Source organism: Pan paniscus, chromosome 11, assembly GCF_029289425.2.
Source record: "Pan paniscus chromosome 11, NHGRI_mPanPan1-v2.0_pri, whole genome shotgun sequence".
Lineage (NCBI taxonomy): Eukaryota > Metazoa > Chordata > Mammalia > Primates > Hominidae > Pan > Pan paniscus.
This window is the reverse complement of record NC_073260.2, coordinates 78,200,777-78,221,368: the sequence shown is the minus strand read 5'-3', so window position 1 is coordinate 78,221,368 and position 20,592 is coordinate 78,200,777. Positions and strand designations below refer to the sequence as shown.

At 39.1% G+C, this 20,592-nt stretch overlaps 1 pseudogene; it reads left to right on the top strand.

Annotated features, from left to right (window-relative positions):
* Positions 1-10,656: 10,656 nt before the first annotated feature.
* On the top strand, positions 10,657-12,419 carry LOC100967287 (keratin, type I cytoskeletal 18-like; annotated as a pseudogene).
* Positions 12,420-20,592: the final 8,173 nt, after the last annotated feature.

Below are 20,592 nucleotides of genomic sequence, written 5' to 3'. Positions count from 1 at the left end.
TCAGCCTTGCCACCTTTTAATAGCCACATGTGTCTAGTGGGTATTATATTGGACTGCACAGCTCTGTGTAACAGAAATCTGCCTTTTTAGCTCTTAAAGTTACCTTGTAATTATTCTTAATCTGATCATCACACTTTAAAATGAGAGAAAAAGTATTTAGTGGGGTTCAGCAATGAGTCCAATAATGCAAAGCCAGGTAACTGAAATCTAGGAGTCTGGGACTAATATTACACAGGTCTCTTCAACCTTGGGTTAGTGTCTTTTCCATATTTGCTTCCCTTTGTGGTAATTATGGCTGGTTGCCTGCCACATATCCATTTTCTCCTTCTTTTTAATAACTAAATCGTAATACTGGGAGAGAAAAGGCAGTAAGATGCTCTGCCAAAAACCTATACTTCCCAGATTCCCTTGTTCACAGGGCTGTTCATGAGGCACAGTCTGGCCAATGTGTTAAAAGCAGAAATAAAAAGGAGATTGTAGGGTAAGCTTCACTTTCTGAAATAATGCCTCAACTCTGTCTCTTGTTCTTTATTGTTTTCTTCTTCCACCTGCTGGGAATGCAAAGAAGAGACTGGAAGTGAGGTCACGATCACAAGCCACACTTTTTGAATGATGGTTACAAAGGGTGGAAGGAGTGTGTTGATATCATCAGGGAGCTGGTGCACCAGCCATAAACTGTACACTTGTTACTCTGTAAGAAGTATAAGCTCTTGTATGATAAATCCTTTGTAGTTTCATGCCAGATTATAACTCTTGAATGATATTCTCATTTCAAACGTCATTATGTCATTTCAAGATCAATAGGCTTTTTCTCACTGGGTGTGGTTAAAATTTAAAAATCAGCTAAACACTGATAATGCTCACTAGGCTAATATTTATTAGCAAATAAGACAAATACAGGAAAAAACATTTCACCTTTGCAATATAGTCTTGCAAAGAATTTTTAAAAACTCTTTACATTGCTCTACAGTTACTAGAACAAAATATGTTTATGTCATCACTGTAGTATGACATCATGTTCATCCACATCAACACCTGTTGAAATGGCTAAAGAGCTGTCTTCTGGGTTGATGATGTACTAGGAGTTATGAGATCCTGGTTCTTTTCATGCTTCTGTCACAAACAACCTGTCTTTGTGCGATTATGCTAGCTTCTCTCTAACTCAGTTTCCTCACCTGTAAAGCAAAAGATTAAAGTAGTGGAATCCTAAATTCCTTTGCAGCTTTAGCATTCTACGAATCTATGGAAGCATTTCTTCCAGGAGACAGGATTCACAGCCCAATTTCATTCGATGTTTGGCCTTTGGGTCTGTGCTAGTTTAAATCGTTACATTAAATTTTTGGCAGTGATAATGCTTGAACATCCACCATTTGCAACTCTGACAACATTCCTTCTGCTACGGAACCTACTCTTTTAGAAGACTCAACTTATTCAGTACTGCATAAAGCACCTTCATAAAATTTCAAGTGAAAAGGATTTCAAGGAAATCAGATTTAGTACCTATGCTCTCTTTCAAAGGTTCTGGGAAATCATTTTCAGTGAGCTAAGAAAACAGAGACTATTCATAAAATTTAACATTGCATGTGTGTGTGTTTTAAAACGCTTGTCTTACTTCTTTTGTTCTATTTACTATTAGGCGTTATTAAAAATCCTAGCTTTTTTCATTTGCTCTTAAAAAAAAATACTCCAAGAGTCTCTTTCCAACTCTGAAAACTCTTGGCTAAATACTGGTGCTATTTTCAACTTATAGTAACTGGCAACCTTACATTTTGTAAAGTTCAGGAAGAGCAGAAACTCAGCTTCCAAATATGCCACTCTGTCAGCAGGTTTGAATGTACAGGAAGCAGACAATGGAAGGCAAATGTCTGGAACCCAAATGCTTCTTTCCTGTAGAGAAGAAGACTCAAATGAAGACTAGCTTCTAAATCTCATCTTTCACCTGATTCGGTAGGGGTGGATGGTACCCAGTTCTAGCCATTCTTCTTCTATCCAGAAGAATAACATCTTTTATTAAGCCTCTTCTTTTAAGTACTACTTATTTTAATGCTACCGCTATCAGAAAGCATTTATTCTACCTCACAATATGCCTGCAAACTGTGGTTCCAAGGAGGCAGTATTGTCTACTGGTTAAAAGTGCAAGGATAGTAGGAAAATAGATCTGTCATGTTGAGAAAACATTCACCCTTTACTAAGCCTTATTTTTCTAATTTGTGAAGTGAGGACCATAATAGTCCCTAACTCACAGGATTATTGTGATGACAATGTAAGATACTATATGTAAAGCACGCACTCCTGGTACATGATCATTATTCAATAACTGTATGTTAGTATCATTATTTCCATTATCATTATTGTTTGAAGTAGTAACAATATTCATAGCACTACTATTTCTCAAAATAGTTTCCCTTGATAATACCACTAAACGTGTACTTCTCTACTATTATATAAACTAGGTAGATTTCTAGAGTCATCCCAATCAACTTAATTTTAATGTTTTTATTGGTTTCCTGAAATAGTTCATCCAGGATTCTTGAAAGTAGGCATACAGCTATATTCATCATTGTATTTTCAATGCATATTGCAATACCTAATGTATAAATGTTTATTGAAAAAATCACATTTGGGTGACCAGCAATAGACAGGCTTTCTGGCATTTTTACTCTATTTCATAAAATTTGTTGATTCTAATGTCACACAATTGTAAATCAGGCTCTTTCATTGCCTGAGAACTGAGGCAAAAATCTCTAAATTGAGAATAGTACATGCCAAGTACCTTCTCATTCCAAAGAGAGCCACTAAAAATCTGAAATATATCCTTGCAGTATTTATTAAAGCAGCAAATCTGGTCCTGTGACCATTACTGCCCATCCCCTCCAAGTCTCTGTCAGAGACACATACCAATAATTTGGGGGGAATGGAGTCAGGAAACTAGGGCACAAGTACTCCCAGGTGGAGGAGGGTCCACCTCTCTAAGTAAGCCAGGGAGAGGTCTGCAGGAGAACTGCCTGTAGAGATGGGGGTTGGCAAGAAGGTAATGTTAGTGTCTCATATTTTGATGAGCATCTGCTTCTACAGTGGACTTGCTGGGCTTTCTCTGTCCTATGCGAGACAAAGAGAGAGAGGAAAAAATGTAATTGGAGTTAAGATGAAGGGTGAAATGAGAGTGAAGAAGAGTAAACTCCACCGTCACCTTCTGACGAGACACGACCCAGGAGTTTCTCATGAGCTCAAGTGACCTGTAGCAAGGAGCCCGCCTGGAGCCATCTTGTTGACGACCCCCGCAGGAGGACTCCAACCGTAAGAATTGAGTACAAGGAGTTGCTCAGTGATGTGAAGCTGAAGAGGGCATCTGAGGAGATGAGCTGTAAAACATATTCACAAGAGGGACGTGTGAAGGGAGTGACCCTTCCGAAGAACCCAGACAGCTGCCCACAGGAGAAGGATGCCCTCCCAAAGATGGTACCCAGTAAGTGAAAAGACTTTGGCTTTTCCCTTGAGTTCTCCTCTCTAATCCCTGCCTTCAGAGGGGTGGGCAGAAAGGCAAGGGAGAAGTTGAGCAGCCAAATGGTATCAAAGAGAGAAGCCTTGAAATGGATAAAAACTGAAAGTTTTGAGACTGGATCAAAGCTTTTTCCTATTTCAGTATTAACAATTCCAAGATGAGACTGTTCTTATACCAAAAGCTATCAGTTCTTTATAGAACCTATGCCAAGTGTTATCAAGGGCTACGAAAAGGAAGTTCAAAAGAGCAAACCAGGAGGCCGTGATGAAAGAAAAAAATAAATCTGTTTCCTATGCAGTCAAAGCTATTTATTACACCAATTACACTCATAACCCTGTAAGGGAGAGAAGAAGGGAGAGAGATATGAAGATGGCTAGTGGGCAGGCCAGTCAGACAAGCTCAGCTGTTAATTCACCCTATGCCATTCCAAGTGAGCTGGCAGAAGTAGGGATTCTGAAGCGGAACTTCGGACTCTGGGCCAAGTGTTCCTTCCATTGCACTGCACCACCTCCCCATAATAAGGGCTTCCGTTTTTTATTGCACTTTAAAATTAACAAAGCACTTGGGTGAACCACTGCCTTGCCAAGAATGTTTAGTCTGAAGAAAATTCTGTTAAACAAGGGTGTCAAAACAACCATTAAAGATGCTTCTAAGAGCATTATCTTAGCTCTGCAGGGAGTCAGCACAATGTAGAGAAAATACAAGATTGAGAATCCAAAGGCTCATGTTCGTTCTGGTTGTAGCGCAACAAAGAGCTTTAAGAAAGGAGCGTGGCATTTGGCTTCAGATTGAGATTCGAATTCTGGCTCTGCTATTTAGCAGCTGTGTGACCTAAGGAACAATTCTTAACCTCTTTAATCCTCGATTTCTTCATGCATAAAATAGGAAAATGCCACCTACTTCCCAGGATTGCTGAGAGGAATAATGAGATAATATCAAAGCCTGGGAATGTGTCTGGAACTCAACAGGGGTCCAATAAGTACGAGTTTTATCGAATCACCTATCAGTACATTTTCTGCTCTGCCAACCTAAGAGAACTCTGGTGTTGATGAAATACAACAATATGTATGATAAAAATTCTTTACAGTGAGTTACTTTAAAATATTTATTTTTCTTGTTCTCTTCCTGGGTGATATCTTTCTTTCAACTATGGGAGCTCAGAGTCAATGTGAGATGGAAAAATTCCTTTTTGTCTTTTTGAAAGCAAATTCCAATCTCTTAAAACCAGTTTTCTCTACAGTTCTTAATACAGTTATTTTTGTTAGTACTTTTAGATACATATCATTTTTCACAATTATAAAAGACATACATATTCATTATAGGAGATGTGAAAAATATTACAAAGTATTTCCTTTCAGTTATTTCTAGACAAGAATATTTTTAAGAATTGGGTTTATTATGTATATACAGTTTAATAATAGGATTTTTTGATTAAACATTTGATACTTGGTTGAATGTATCTGTGTCAGTAAACAATAAAAAGAGGAAGTGTAATTCATTAACAAGAAATAGAGAATGTGAGGATAGTTTCTTACTGGTGTTTATTTTTGTGAACTATAACCTAGCCACAGAAGACAATGTGAAATGTATGTGTACACTTTATACAAACACAAGAAACCAAACACCTGAGCAACTATTATACAGGTTTATGAATAAAATATTTCTAGTTCTTTAGAAGCCCACTAGGGCGTGTTCTCTCTGTTGCATCTTTCTACATATTCCAAGAAGTAACCTCTATCCTCAAGTGTGATCCTCAAAATGCTTAACAATTGTCGTGGTATGTCATCTGTCACTGCCAGAATTGTGGTTTTTCCATCCAGGGTTCCAGAGGCCAGCAGGCAACAGGGCAGGGAAGCTGTCCCCTAACACTTCTCTTGTCTTTTTATTTTGCTTATTGTGTTCTTTCTCATGTCATTAATTTAAATTAATATTTAATTGAGTTAGGCAACCTTTTCTCTTATTGTCTGTTTTTCGTTTGTTTATGTATTTGTTTTGGTATAGCTAGAAAGGCTTTCCACACATCTAGATTATAAAGGAGTAAATTAATGTTTTCTTGTAGTACTTTTATGGTTTTGTTTTCTACATGTAGATCCCTGATGGATTAGTAGTTCATTCTGGTGTATGGTATGAGGTATAAATTCATTTTTCTTCTATTTCAATAATTTCTGATGACACTTTCATTAACACTAACTAGAATGGGTCTATATATCTTCTTTTATGTTCATTGTTATGTTTGTTTAAGCACCAATACCACACTGTTTTTATTATAAGGGGCTTTGTAGTATCACTTAATATCTGATATGACTAGCTTCCCTCATTGCTCTCTCATCCTTTTTCAAGATTTTTCTAACAAAATTTTTAAGTTTATCTTCTATGTGAACTTTATAATCAATTTGTCTAGCCCCCCAAAAAAACAAAACAAATACCTGGGATTGGATTAAATTTATATATTAACTCTTGGCACTGCCCACAAAGATAAGATCTCTATTTTTTCTAGGATAGTTTTGTGTCTTTCAAAGATATTTTGAAGTTCATCTCTTATAGCTTTTGTCTATTTTATGCTAATTTTGTTTCTACCAATTTTGTCACTAATATGCTATAGGATTTAATGTATCTTCTACATGATTATAGTTTGTAGATACTAAGGCTATGGATTTTTTGATAACTTTACAGTATACTATTCATTGATTTGTTTATTGGTTATATGAATTGCATTATTTATTCTCAAGGATTTTCCAGGTATACTGTCATATCATGTACAAATAGAAATAGTTTTATTTCTTTTCCAATTCTCACACCTCTAATATTTTATACAGCAGTAAAAGTAGTCAGTATTCTTGCGTTTTCTTGACTTTAGGAAAATATTTCTAGTGCTTTCCCATTAAATTAGATGCTGGCTTTAGAAGAGATAAAGTTGGCATGCACACACACACATGCACACACACACACACACACTTTCAAATCTGTAGACCAATCTTAGATGTATCAATGCAAAAATTTAAAATAAAATATTATCAAATAGAATCCAAAAACATTGAAAAATAATGCACTGCGAACAAGTGGATTTTTCTAGAAATGTAGGAACAGTTCAGAAAAAAAATTCTTATATTTACCATAGTTATGGCTAAAAAGAAATCATATGATAATCTCTCTAGATGCTGGCAGAAAGTCCAACAAAATTTGACCAAAATCCCTGATGGAAAAAATGCTCGATGAAAATAGAAATTTATGAATACCATCTCAACACAATTAATATATCTGTACCTATAATTATATTCATATCTAGGTAGATTTAGATAAATAGAGAAATAAAACTAGTTCTAATGGGAAAATGCCATGGACATTTTCCCACGGCCAAGAATTATTGATAAACATTGTGTTAAAGTATTAGCCAATGCAAGCCAACAAGGGTTATGATGTTATTTAACCCTGAGCAACTTGGACTTGCAGAAACATGCACAATTATGACTGTTACACCCACAGATTGGTTATGGGTTGGTTGATACCCATCTGAGTAAAAGTAGAATAAGGATGAATTTCTAGTGAAACAAAGGGATATTTCTCACACCCATAGATTAGAGTGATGATTCTTGCTGGGATTCAAATCACCCAGGGAGCATATACATCCCTATATTTTATACATATTTTATGTCTGGAAATACAGATTTCCAGTCCCGATCACAGAAGTTCCAGATTCAGTAGGTCTAGGGTTTGACCTTGGAAGTTTTGTTCTTTCTTACTGTGTATTTCAGTGTATAGACATGGTTTTAGGTACTATTATTTTATAAAGCTTTATTTACTTGATTATTTACTCATATGTTTATTTCCCTTCTAGTTTTGGAATGTGTTTAAGTTAGCTTACCGGAACATATAAAGTACAGCAAAATTAATGTAAATTTTAAAAAGGAAAATAAATTAAAATTAAGAAAGTTAAATGTTGGCATAGATGACGCTAATATAAAAAAAGCCCACCACAGTGAGTTAGAAACAATAAGGTCATTTGCAGAAGTTGAGACACAAGGCCATTCCTGGGTTGTCATGTGAAGTAAATTATATTACAGTTCCTGTTTCTCCACAACTGGCAGCATTTGCTTGTGCATAAAATCATTTAAAATAAACACCAAGAGCTGTCTCTAGGTAGAACAGTGGCATATAAATTCATCATATATCTGTAGATGTGCATATGCAAAAGATTGGTGTGAATGCACAGACACCTTGGTTATTAGACAGTGGCGTGGGGCTTAGATTGTAGGCATAGCACCTTTGATCTTTATATATTTAACATTTTCAGCATGGGTCAGCAGAGTAATCTATTTCATCTCCAGTACCTGTATCTATTAAGGTATATTTATTATCTACACCTTACTAACCATAAAGAATTTAAGAAGGGTTAAACAACAACAAATACACTTATGACAGAACAATTAAAACACAGATAGAAAAGGAAATCAGAAATCATATAAAGTAGGAGAAGTCAGACAAATCTGCTAGATGCAATTTTAACTGCAATGGATTATTACATTTAGATTTTCATTGACTATCCTCTACAGCTATAAAGAAAACACGATAGAGATCGCTCTTCTCTGATAAAAAGAAAAATTGTACGTTTCTTTATAAGATTTGTTCCCACTATTAAATTCTAAGAAAAATATATCAAATAGAGCTATCCATGAATAGTATGCAGTCATAATTCCACAGCCTTTACCATCCCCAAACCTAGCTCAGGAGATGGCTTTTATCTCACTAGTTTATAGTTAGTTCTTTAGTTAGCTCTGTACATATGTTTTTTTCTTATCTAGATTAAGGGCTTGAGGATATGTCTGTTCATCTTCCTAATGTTGCACTTTTCTGATATAACAGGCACTAGCAAATGTTCATCAAGTGAATGAATGAATAATCAATGAATAGACAAACAAATAATACTTTGTATAGCTCTCACCCAAATCACTGGGCTTGGGTTATTTAATAGTTTTGCTTTTATTTATTTATTTATTTATTTATTTTTGAGACAGAGCCTTATTCTGTCACCCAGGCTGGAGTGCAGTGGCACAATCTCCACTCACTGCAGCCTGCGCCTCCCAGATTCAAGCAATTCTTGTGCCGCAGCCTCCGTAGTAGCAGGGATTGCACACGTGTGCCACAATGCCCAGCTAATTTTTGTATTTTCAGTAGAGACAGGGTTTCACCATGTTGGACAGGCTGCTCACAAACTCCTGGGCTCAAGTGACCTGCCCTCCTTGGCCTCCCAAAATGCTAGGATTACAGGCATAAGCCACCGAGCCAAGCCAACAGTTTGTTTTTTTCCAACAAATATTTATTGAGCACCTACTGCATGCCAGATGCTGCTTTTAGTACTTATTAGGTTGGTGCATAAAAAGTAATGGCAGGACCTGCAATTACTTTATAGTTATGGCCAATAAGCAAAAGAGGCAAAAACAATTTTCGTTATAGTTCTTATTTTCTACATTGGGGGAATAAATGATTAAAGTGTGTAATGTGTTAGATGGCAAGAAGTACTTTGAAGAAGAAAAAAAACTTGACCGTGCAGTAAAAAGAGATAAAGAGTCCTGAACTATATGTAAGTGTGTGGTGTGTGTGTGTGTGTTTGTGTGTGTGTGTGTGTACAAGATAGAGATAGAGACTGGGAATATAAATCCAGGAGAAAAGGCATGACTGGGGCATCCTGGCTTCTTATGGTAACTGATGTAAACAGAAATAAAAAGCATAATGATTTAACCCTAATGGTCTCAAGGCAGGTAATGTTGTGGCTGAGAGTTCTGGGGATAGAAGGAAGTTTAACTTATTTCCAAGAATACACAGTATTATGGGTATTTGCCTCACTTTGTTGCACAGAGAGAGTGGTGGATGTACCCAAACAATCATTCCAATCAACAATGATAGGTATCCAACCTATCATTCCAAGCTGGTGAAATGCATGCATTTTGGGGATTAGGTTAGGGAAAGAGGCTGAGGAGAAGGCTAAGAGGAGGAAGAAATTCTCACACACAATGGGACCTGTTACTGCAGCAGCACTACACCAGAAATAGTTTTCAAGGAAGAACTTGAGAATTAATTTCAAATTGAAGTCTGAGTGCAATTTAGGTAGGCAAAAAGTAATTTCCTGGGTTGGATTTGGGCCAGGGCATTGGACTTAACACCTCTTCTCTTGCAAAAATTGCCAGGGGATCTTTGATAATTATAAGAGAGCATGGCCTTAGATTTACACCTCCAGCATAGGCTGGTATGTATCTTCAGAGGGCAGTGCCACTTAGCACTCATAACAGACTCCAGTTGATGAATGATAGCCTAATGCCACTTACTGATTTACATGCCCTCTGTGCTTCCAACAGCACCTGCGCTTTTCCAAGAGTGCTTCTTTGCCTAAGGACTGCCAAGACTTTGCTCTGTCAAATAGCACAAGAACAGATCAATTGATACTAAAGAACTTCTGCAGCTCAGAAACTTAAAAAAAAAATGGGTCAAGAGATGCTTGCTGAAGTGATTGTTATTTTTAAGCAGGTAAATATGTCAATACGAGTACTGCAGGAATAATAAAGGTAGTGAACACTGAAGAATCCCAGACTGGGCTTTCATCTCTACAGCTACCAAACTATGTAAAATCCAGCAAGTCATTTCACCTCACCAAATCTCAGTTTTCTTGTCTCTACGAACCTGAATAAAATCCAAACAGTTTGCCTATTCTAAACGACCACCACCTAATTTACCACCTGGTGGTCTACTCTAACTTTAGAATCCTTTCCTATCTCCCTCTCCCTGTGACCCCAGTCATACTGGCCTTCTTTTTGTTCTGCAAATCTACCAAATTTGCCTGTAGTCAGGGCCTCAGTGCTTGCTCTTCCTACCACACAGAATTCTCCCCCAGAGCATTATATGGCTGGCTTCTTCCCATCATTCAAATATCCTTTCTCAGAGGTGCTATCTCAACATCCAATCAAAGATTGTCCCTTGCTCTTCATTTTTTTCTCTTTCAGCTTCTCATTTTATTAACATCATAGTATTTATCACTTTCCAAAATTATATTTTTTATGTCACTGTTTACATGTTCAATGTTCATCAACTACCCTTCCTCACCATTATAGAATCAGAGTTTCCATGAGCAAAAGAGCTTTGTGAGTCGTCGGCAAAGCCTGAGTCCTGTCCTTTCGCTCTCCTCCCCCGACAGTATGAACTTCACCACTCGCTCCACCTTCTCCACCAACTACCGGTCCCTGGGCTCTGTCCAGGCGCCCAGCTACGGCGCCCGGCCTGTCAGCAGCACAGCCAGCGTCTATGCGGGCGCCAGGGGTTTGGATTCCCGGATATCCGTGTCCTGCTCCACCAGCTTCAGGGGCAGCATGGGGTCTGGGGGCCTGGCCGCGGGGATGGCCGGGGGTCTGGCAGGAATGTGAGGAATCCAGAACGAGAAGGAGACCATGAAAAGCCTGAACGACCGCCTGGCCCCCTACCTGGACAGAGTGAGAAGCCTGGAGACCAATAACTGGAAGCTGGAGAGCAAAATCTCGGAGCACCTGGAGAAGAAGAGACCCTAGATGAGAGACTAGAGCCATTACTTCAAGACCACTGAGGACCTGAGGGCTCAGATCTTCGCAAATACTGTGGACAATGCCCATGTCGTTCTGCAGATAGACAATGCCCATCTTGCTGCTGATGACTGTAGAGTCAAGTATGAGACAGAACTGGCCATGCACCAGTCTGTGGAGAAAGACATCCATGGGCTCCACAAGGTCATCGATGACACCAATGTCACTCGGCTGCAGGTGGAGACACAGATCGAGGCTCTCAAGGAGGAGCTCTTTCATGAAGAAGAACCACGAAGAGGAAGTAAAAGGCCTACAAGCTCAGATTGCCAGCTCTGGGTTGACAGTGGAGGTAGATGCCCCCAAATCTCAGGACCTCGCCAAGACCATGGCAGACATCTGGGCCCAATATGACGAGCTGGCTTGGAAGAACTGAGAGAAGCTGGACAAGTAGTGGTCTCAGCAGATTGAGGAGAGCACCACAGTGGTCCCCATGCAGCCCGCCAAGGTCGGAGCTGCTGAGATGATGCTCACTGAGCCGAGATGCACAGTCCAGTCTTCGGAGATCGACCTGGAATCGATGAGAAATCTGAAGGCTAGCTTGGGGAACAGCCTGAGGGAGGTGGAGGCCTGCTACACCGTGAAGATGGAGCAGCTCGACGGAATCGTGCCACACTTGGAGTCAGAGCTGGCACAGACCTGGGCAGAGGAACAGTGCCAGGCCCAGGAGTACGAGGCCCTGCTGAACATCAAGGTCAAGTTGGAGGCTGAGATCACCACCTACTGCTGCCTGCTGAAAGATGGCGAGGATGTCAATCTTGGTGATACCCTGGACAGCAGCAACTCCATGCAAACCATCCAAAAGACCACCACCTGCCAGACAGTGGATGGCAAAATGGTGTCTGAGACCAAAGATACCAAAGTTCTGAGGCATTACACCAGCAGAAGTAGGATACCCTTTGGGGAGCAGCAGGCCAATAAAAAGTTCAGATGCAAAAAAAAAAAAAAAGTCTAGTGTATATTTTTCACCAGTCTATTCCCAGTATTCAGGGTAGTGCCTAGTGAAGAGCAGATCCTTAATAAATATGGAAGAATGGAAGACAATGGATTCAGTGATTTGCCTGCCATCCCAGCTCCAGCAGTCTGGGGGCCAGTGCACCTTTAGCTAGGATAATTCAGCTCCAGGAATTACCATGACCTGGGATAGTTGTTTTTAGTGACTTTCCCTGGCTGTCCTCATCCCTTGCCTATTCTGGATATAACCTTCATCTCCTGAAGGCACTGTTGTTAGTTAGAGTCAATTACATGTAAAGGAAGATTATGGGGTAAGGGTAGCATGACATGGAATGAATTAAAACATTTCAAACAGTGCCTAGCTCTTCTCCCCCTTTCTCCCTACTTAGCAATGGTGAAATTTGATGTATACATTAAATAAAATATGGAGTAGTTGAGTATGTTTTAATATTATTAATAAAATAAGATTGAAAAATTTAACTATGAAAACTTTCAAAATAATGGATTTCTAATAATTGATTCTCAAATGCCATCTGTTTCTCACTACACGGTAGGAAGGACAGGAATTGATGAAGAATAAGTGAGGTTGAGAATGAGCACAGAACTTAAGGGTGTGACCAGGATGTAAGGTAGGATCCATGAAACCATAAAACCTGTAAGCCAAAAATAAAATTTGAAGACACCCTAACCATTTGAATAAACTTCCTCCTCAGCCAGCGCACTCTTAAAATTTAAGCTGAAAGACTGGTTCAGGCCATGACAGGAAGTGGGGTTTGGCATGCCTCATTATACCTCCCTGGCATTAACACCAACACAGACCTCAAGTCTGATAAAAAGCATTTACAATCTGTGCTCTCCAAAGTTTGCTACCTGAAGCCTTCATCTGCAAAATAAGAACTTTGGTCTCCACAATCCCTTATCTTAACCCAGACATTTTCTTTCTGTTGACCTTAGGTCTTTAGATAAATTGAACCAAGTGTCAACCAGTTAGTTTTTAAATTTGCCTATAACCAGAAGCACCCCCAACATCCCACATTGAGCTGTCCCACTTTCTGGACCAAACAAATGTATTTCTTAAATGTATTTGATTAAAGGCTCATGTCGCCCTAAAATGTAGAAAACCAAGATGTACCCCAACCAGCTTCGGCACATGTTCTCAGGATCTTCTGAGGGGTGTGTCATGGGCCATGGTCACTCATATTTGGCTCAGAATAGATTTCTTCAAATATTTTACAAAGTTTGACTCTTTTCATCAACAAATCCAAGTCAAGAATGTGGCAGATCATGGTAGTGAAAAGTGTGGCAGAGAAAGGTTGGGAATATGGAAGAAGCAGCAGTTCGGTTTTATATGGCTCATATACAGTCATTAGTTTAAAAACAAAAATGATATATTTCCAGTCAAGGCACACACTCTTCATTTTATCAAAGTGCCCTCCACCTTTTCACTGATTTTCATAATTTGCTATGCCCCAAAGTTCTTTCTAGATTACAACTGCATGGCCCAGGAAAGGCGCAATGGCAAAGAAACAGGAAGTGATTCTTACAGTCGGGAACCCCTGGAAGCTGAGGATGCCAAAGCCGTAAGTAAGGGATGATCAAAATTGGCCAAACAAAACAACCACTATTTGCATTAATACAATTTCTGGAGCACTGATGTATTTTTAAGTAGTTGGCTCTGAATATCTAGATTTACGTCTCTTCTGTCCAAACGTAATGTCTAAAGTTGCCTCCTTCCTCTTAAACAGGTGTTAATATCACGTAAGTTCTAACAGATTTAATCCAAAGTCACAGGAGACATTTTCAGGGCATAGGAAAGAAGGCACTTAATCTCTGACTGTGCCTAGTTTAGCCCATGGACAACTTCTTCTCAGAAAAGAGAACATTCACTTGACAGTTTTATCAGTCAGAGAACATCTAAGAAACAAAGCTCACCACACCGGGGAATTCAATAGGAGTAATTTAATATGGGTAATCGGTTACTAGATTACAAGAGCTGAAGATCAATTGAGAAAAAATGAGGTAGCACTGACATTAGCAACTGCAGGAAGCTGTGACCTTGAGGACTATGATAGAGGCACGAGGCAGAGAAATTCTAGGCAGACAGGGACAGGTCCCCGACAAAACCCAACCTTCCAGCTGAAAAGCCTAAAACCTGCAGTTCAAAGCGAGAACTTCTATCCTTGTTTGCCTGCTCTGTCTTGATTGGTTCTTTCAACACTTATGAATAGTAAAAACCATGCACTTTTAAAATGTGCTCAATGTGTATTTACATAGTAGCCTGTAAGAGTTCCACTGTCAAGTAAATAGTACTGTAGTTGCCTTTAAAATTCTTTAATTACCTACAGTATTTGCAAAGTATATTGTAATGGATTTACAAGAATAATGTCTTTTTACCAATTGAAAGTCGCTTTTTCCAAAACTACCCATGGCCCTCTCTGCCCCCCATCCTTTGCCTATAAAGACCCCAGACTCAGTTGGTAGAGGGAGAGAAGCAGCTTGACTGGAGATTGGTGACTTGACTTCAGAGGGACAGCTGGACTTCAGAGGAAAGATGGCTTAACTTTGGAGAGATGGCTTGACTACAGGAAAGAACTGGCCAGAGACAGCCAGACTGCAAGGGAAGATTACCTGCCCATCCCATCCCCTCTCTAGCTCCCCACTCCACCAAGAGCCTTTTTCCATCACTTAATAAAATTCTCCACCTTCACCATCCTTCAAGTGTCTGTGCAACCTCATTCTTCTCAGATGCTGGATGAGAGCTTGAGGCCCCCCAAGTGCAGGTACCCAAAAAAGGCTGTCACACTGGTCCTTTACCCTTGCCAGCAGAGGGGAGCTGCCCCACACTATGAGGCAAGGGGCCCACTGAGCTGATAATACACTGCTGTCCCTGCATGGCGGAGCTAAGAGAGCACTGTAACATGCCTCTGGGGCTTCAGAGGTAGCAGGCATCCCCACCTGGGTACCACCATGGGGCCCACATGGAGCCTGCTCCTGCCGGCACCCAAAGTGGCCAGCCAGATCTCACACTTGCTCACTCACATGCTGTCTCCCACAAGGGATTGAGCATCCCAGGCCGAGTAAACAGGACACCCCAGTCTCAAGTCTGTTGAAAGGATTGAGAAAAATCCTGCATCAACTGGAGGGAGGAAACTATGTGACTAGAGCCCAGGTGCCTGGACCACAGATAGCTTCTGGAACCATGGAGAACTGTGGGGTGGGCTAGAAGGTGAGACAGAGGAGTGGGGTGCCTTAGCCACTGGTGAATGTATCCTGAGCAGAGAGAAAAGGGAAGAAATCAGACTTATACCTTCTTCCTGCCTTCCAGCCTCCAGTCAGTACTCCCCATGCCCTAAAAGAGCCAGAAACTACTTGGTAAGAGAGACTAGGGCCATAGATCGTGGGGGTCAGATCCCTGTGATACAGTGGAAGAATAGGAACAGCCTGGGAGAGGGTTGAAACATTGGCTGCAGTTCGCCAAAGCATATTCTGCCCACAATCAACAGCCCCGTCACCCCACCTTGCAGCGGCTCTCTTCTTTGTTTACTTGTTTTCATGTATAAGATGCTCTTCATGGGTGCAACATCAGCATGATATTGCCATCTCACTTTAAAAGTTTCCTTTCCACAGAAGTGAAACCATTCAAGACCATTCTACCTAGATGTGTGGTTTATTTCAATGCCAATTTAAAATTATTTTCATAAATATATATATGTATTTGAAATCAGGGAAGAAAAGGAACAAATTTGAGAAGAGAGTGGAGTGCTAACACAAACCAGAAATCCATTACAACATACTTTGCAAATACTGCAGGTGATTAAAGACTTTTAAGGGCAACTACAGTATTATTTACTTGACAATGGAACTCTTACAGGCTATTATGTAAATACACGTTGATCACATTTTAAAAGTGCATGCTATTTACTATTCATAAGTGTTGTTAATATGCATTTCATTTAACCCTAAGCAGCCATTTCAGTCTCTTGTGTGAATTTACATTTATGAATGTTTTTATAAAATGCATATTATTTACCCAATAGGCAGCTCTGCCATAAGAAATGCTAGAGCTGATTGCCAATTTAACTTCGCATGAGTTTCCACGCAATTGTTCCTTAGGTCTGCCCGCATGCTTGGGCATCCATAAATAGTCCCTCCCTTCAGAATCCTGCAAGTCAAGACCCATGAGCTGTTCAAATGAAGGGATTTTCTAGTCTGTTTTGGTGGTTCTGGGGATTTTAGTGTCACATAAAAAGAAGCCAGGATATGTCTCATCTTAGAAAATAAAATAAAGATTTCAGCACTGAAGATGGCAGTCTATAAAGTATATGCGTGTAATCACCTTGTTTACTCTGTGATCTGAAGCCCACATCTACAAAATAAAGATGAGCAAGCTCTAGACTAAGATACCTAAAATGTAAATTTTCTTCCTCCCTCCTTCTTCTTCCCCTCCTGCCTCCCTTTCTTCTTTCCCTCCTCCTTTCCTCTCTCTCTCTCTTCCTCCCTCCTTCTCGTCCCTTCCTTCCTTCCTTGCCTCCTTCATCCCTCCCTCCCTCCCTCCCTCCCTCCCTTCCTTCCTGCCTGCCTGCCTGCCTTTCTTCCTTCTTCCATGTCAGGATAGAATCTTTCCTGCCCCAGCCATTTAAATTGAAACACCAATGACCCCAGCACCAAAACACATAGACTATATGCAGAATTTACGAGGAGAATACGGATTCCCTGCCAATGCATATACCATATGCAGAATTTACAAATGGAATTTGTTCTGTGACTTTTGTATCCCTCTGTCAGATCAAAGACATAAACAGGAATCAGAAAAAAAAATATTAAAGAGCACAGACTAGTGATAATGTTTCTTTGGAGAGAGTCTCTCTAGGCTGAAAGTCGCCACCCCTTCTTTTGGAGGAGGAGTGGATTGGAGTGCCACTTTCTAACCTAAAGCATAAAGGGAAACACTGAAAGCTTTGAAATGTGTTCATATGGGAGAAAAAGCCTTGGTGCTGGCCTTAAGACTAATAAAGCAAACATCGATTGAGGAATTGAGGACTGAGGTCTAATTCTCATCCAGGAAATCTAAGGGCGGGAGAAAGGCTACTAAGCTGCTTTGGTGGTAGATCCAGAAGACTTTTGCTCTGCTGAGATGTCCTGCAGTCCTAAAGAGAGTAGGTGTCAGGTTGTTTTGGGTCCTACTTGAGAGTCTGGAGGTATAAATCTGGATGCCTAGGAACCAAAAGAGGACACAAAAGCAGCCAGCAGACTACAGCTGTATCTGGCCAAGGTTAAGGACAAGAGAGATCTCTAGTAGAGACAGCCATTAAGAAGGCCATGGCTGCATCTCATGCAAGAGTCAACTTTAATCATTCCAGGTCTAGGGAGCTAGAAGTCACCCTGCTGAGTAAAAACTGATCCTCTCACCTCTCTTCCCTTTCCTCATTATTCTATTTATTTATTTATCTTTTTTGACACTAGCAGAAAGTCAATAGTAGCTAGTGATATGGAGAGGATATGAGAGCAAAAAATGTTAAATAGAAGTTTAAGTTATTTGTGATAGATTGTAAAAGCCATATGAAATTGCCATTCTTATAAGTCAACAATTTATAAATATTAGAAATTTTATATGGTCCAGTCTAATAGTCACAATGTATAGCAATGTACAGGTTGATCAACACGAGGAAGAGTAGAAAAGAAAAAGAAATAAGTGAAATTTGGCAGACACTGTCGATTTGTTGATTGGTAACCCAATACTTTCGCAGTATTTCTTCACCTCCTCTCTCCTACAGTTCCTACAGAGTTTGGAAAATAAATTTTATCTTTCCAGCCATTGTCAAGTATAGTCATATGACATTTTCCTGACATATACAGCATAAGCTGGGATCTGTAGATGAACATTTGCTCTCATAATGAAAGGGGTGGATGAGGCTAGCACCATGCTGTCCCTTCTCTCTTCTTCTTGTCTTAGGTATGACGCTGTAGCTGTCAGCTGGCTAAAAGGTTAAACATGCTGATCAGAAGGATAGGAAGAAGCTGGGTCCATGATCACATCACGGAGCCATCACACCAGTGCTGGGCTTCCTACCTCCAGACTTTTATTATGTGAAGAAAAAAAAAAAAAAAAACCACCTTGCATTTACTTAAGCCATGACTAGCTGGGGTTTATGTAACTTTCAGCTGAAAATAAAATGTTCTAATTTATACAGTAGGAAATATGAACATGTATGTGTACATCTACTGTCTCAAGGAATTATCACAGCCTGGATAGTAAGAGTTTCAGTTACAAAATCCTATTAATGAGAGGAAAACTGCTGATTTTATTAGAATCAGTCTTTGTTAGAATCTTCATTAAATACATTAACAGTCTTTATTAGAATCTTCATTAAGTACATTACATTTCTCTGCTTAGTGACTATAGAAAGCACTATTTGGCTTTTAAAAAATGATACTTCAGCCATAACAATGCCAAACGTTTGTCCTTCTGAAGATTACTATTAGGTTATATCTTATGAAGTAGCTGCTAGCCACCTGGTTTCAACCAATATAGATGACAATTTAGTATGGTTCAACATACTATATAGGGCTGTTGCTACAGGAGTAATAACTTTCCGAGATTTGGCAGCAGCTGTCTGGATCCCGGAACATACTCTGGGAATAACATTTTAACATTTTATTTATTTATTAAATAAAGTAAAATTTGAAGTCGGCTTGTTTTTCTGAAATTTTCTTCTTTTATATGAAAGGAGAGTTTGGCAAAACATTAATTATGGTTTGGGATCCCATAGCAGTCAATATAGTGTACAATAACATGTACAACGCAAATCCTCAATTCATTATTAACTTAAATCTGATCATTGGAAATGGGTTTGTGTGTCTAAATACACACACACACACAGACATATATATATATATCACATACATCTTATAAAGAATCTTTTTAGAACAAGTTAATTTTCAGGCATAATTAGAATTTGTTCAAAAACAAGAATTAAAAACCAAATTTTCTAAGCCTATTAAATGCCAGCAATAGTGACAATATCACCATAAGACATTTAGTAGCATTTTAGTGGTTATCTATTAATTTGTATTAGAATACAATAAATATTATTCAAGTGTTTTTTGACAATACACTCAGTTTTAAAAGCTGTCTGGACTGTCAAAAATAATATATTTTATGTGAGTTCTATATAAATTTTCATTGAATTCAAACTTTTAAATAAATCTTCCAATATCTAATGCATCATATTATCAAAGCACAAAAAACCATTATATGATTATAAGAAGAACCTCAGAACTCACTGTCTTCAAATTTAATGGACTCCCAATGCTTTTTCCCCCTGCAAAGACTGTTTTTAAGACATTTCACAGTATTTTATACATTATAAATGGATTCCATTCTTGGCTTAGTAATTCACCTAATGGACAATGGATACAAAAAAGCTGTAACTCCAGGGACATTAAATTGGTTCTTAACTCTGAAAATTACAGCTTTTACAAAAAGAAGAAAATACTAAAAACATGTCTAATGCAACACTGCATCTAATTTTCCACTACCTCCAGATTGTGTCTAAAAGCTCCTAAACTTCTTAATGACACAATATGTTAAAATTGCGTTCCTTTATATTTAGATCTCAGAAAGATCTCACCCATTTTATAACCCTAAGGAGGGCTTACGAGCAAGGAGAGCTTGTGTGTGTGTGAGTGTGAGTGTGTGTGTGTGTGTGTGTGTGTGTTGGGAGGCAGAGGGAGGAACAAGTGGAAGGTGCTACTTCTATCCCAAGAGACTGTGAATTCTCATACTGAGGTAGGAAACTAACACCCTGTGTGGCATCCTTTTTCACTCACCAAGGTGATTACAAATCCACATTTCCATTTTAAGCACTGATCAATGGTATTTCAGTAAGGGAACAGAAGAGGAACAGAAAAAATTGCTTTCAAGACATACCTAGTATGTCTTAAGCCTTAAGACCAGCTTTTAAATTGATAATACCATTATTCAGATCTGTTTCCATTCCAAGAACATGAGCAATTCTCCCTGAAGCCAAACAATACATTCAAGCAGTCAGAGTAGAAAAATTATTCCACTGAACTGTAAATACAAAATGTTTCACATTTTGTCAATTCACGTGTGACTATAATAAAATATGACCAGAGTCTGAATGCAAACAGTCCGTGAATTGGCACAGATTCTAATAATACTTACCTTGTAGTTAGTTATTTTATGAGCTATTCTAATTTCAAAGACGACTGTTCCCCACTCCCCTTCACCTCTCCCTTCTCCTAAAGAAATAAGTGGTTCAGAATACTATCACTGTAACATAAGTCCCTCCATCTAATCCTTTTATCTTTTCCTCTACCTTACTTTGAGATTAGTAACTTTCTTCCTCCAAGTAATTATTTTCTTGAGATTTCTCCCACGTCTTTGCAAATAGCTAACATAAGAACAGCATGCAGAGATGCCCAGCTGATCACTTGGGTGTTTTACTTTACATCGGTTGTGTTTGAGAAAATAATATTTCATTCTAGTTTTTACTCACTCCCTTTTAAACTACT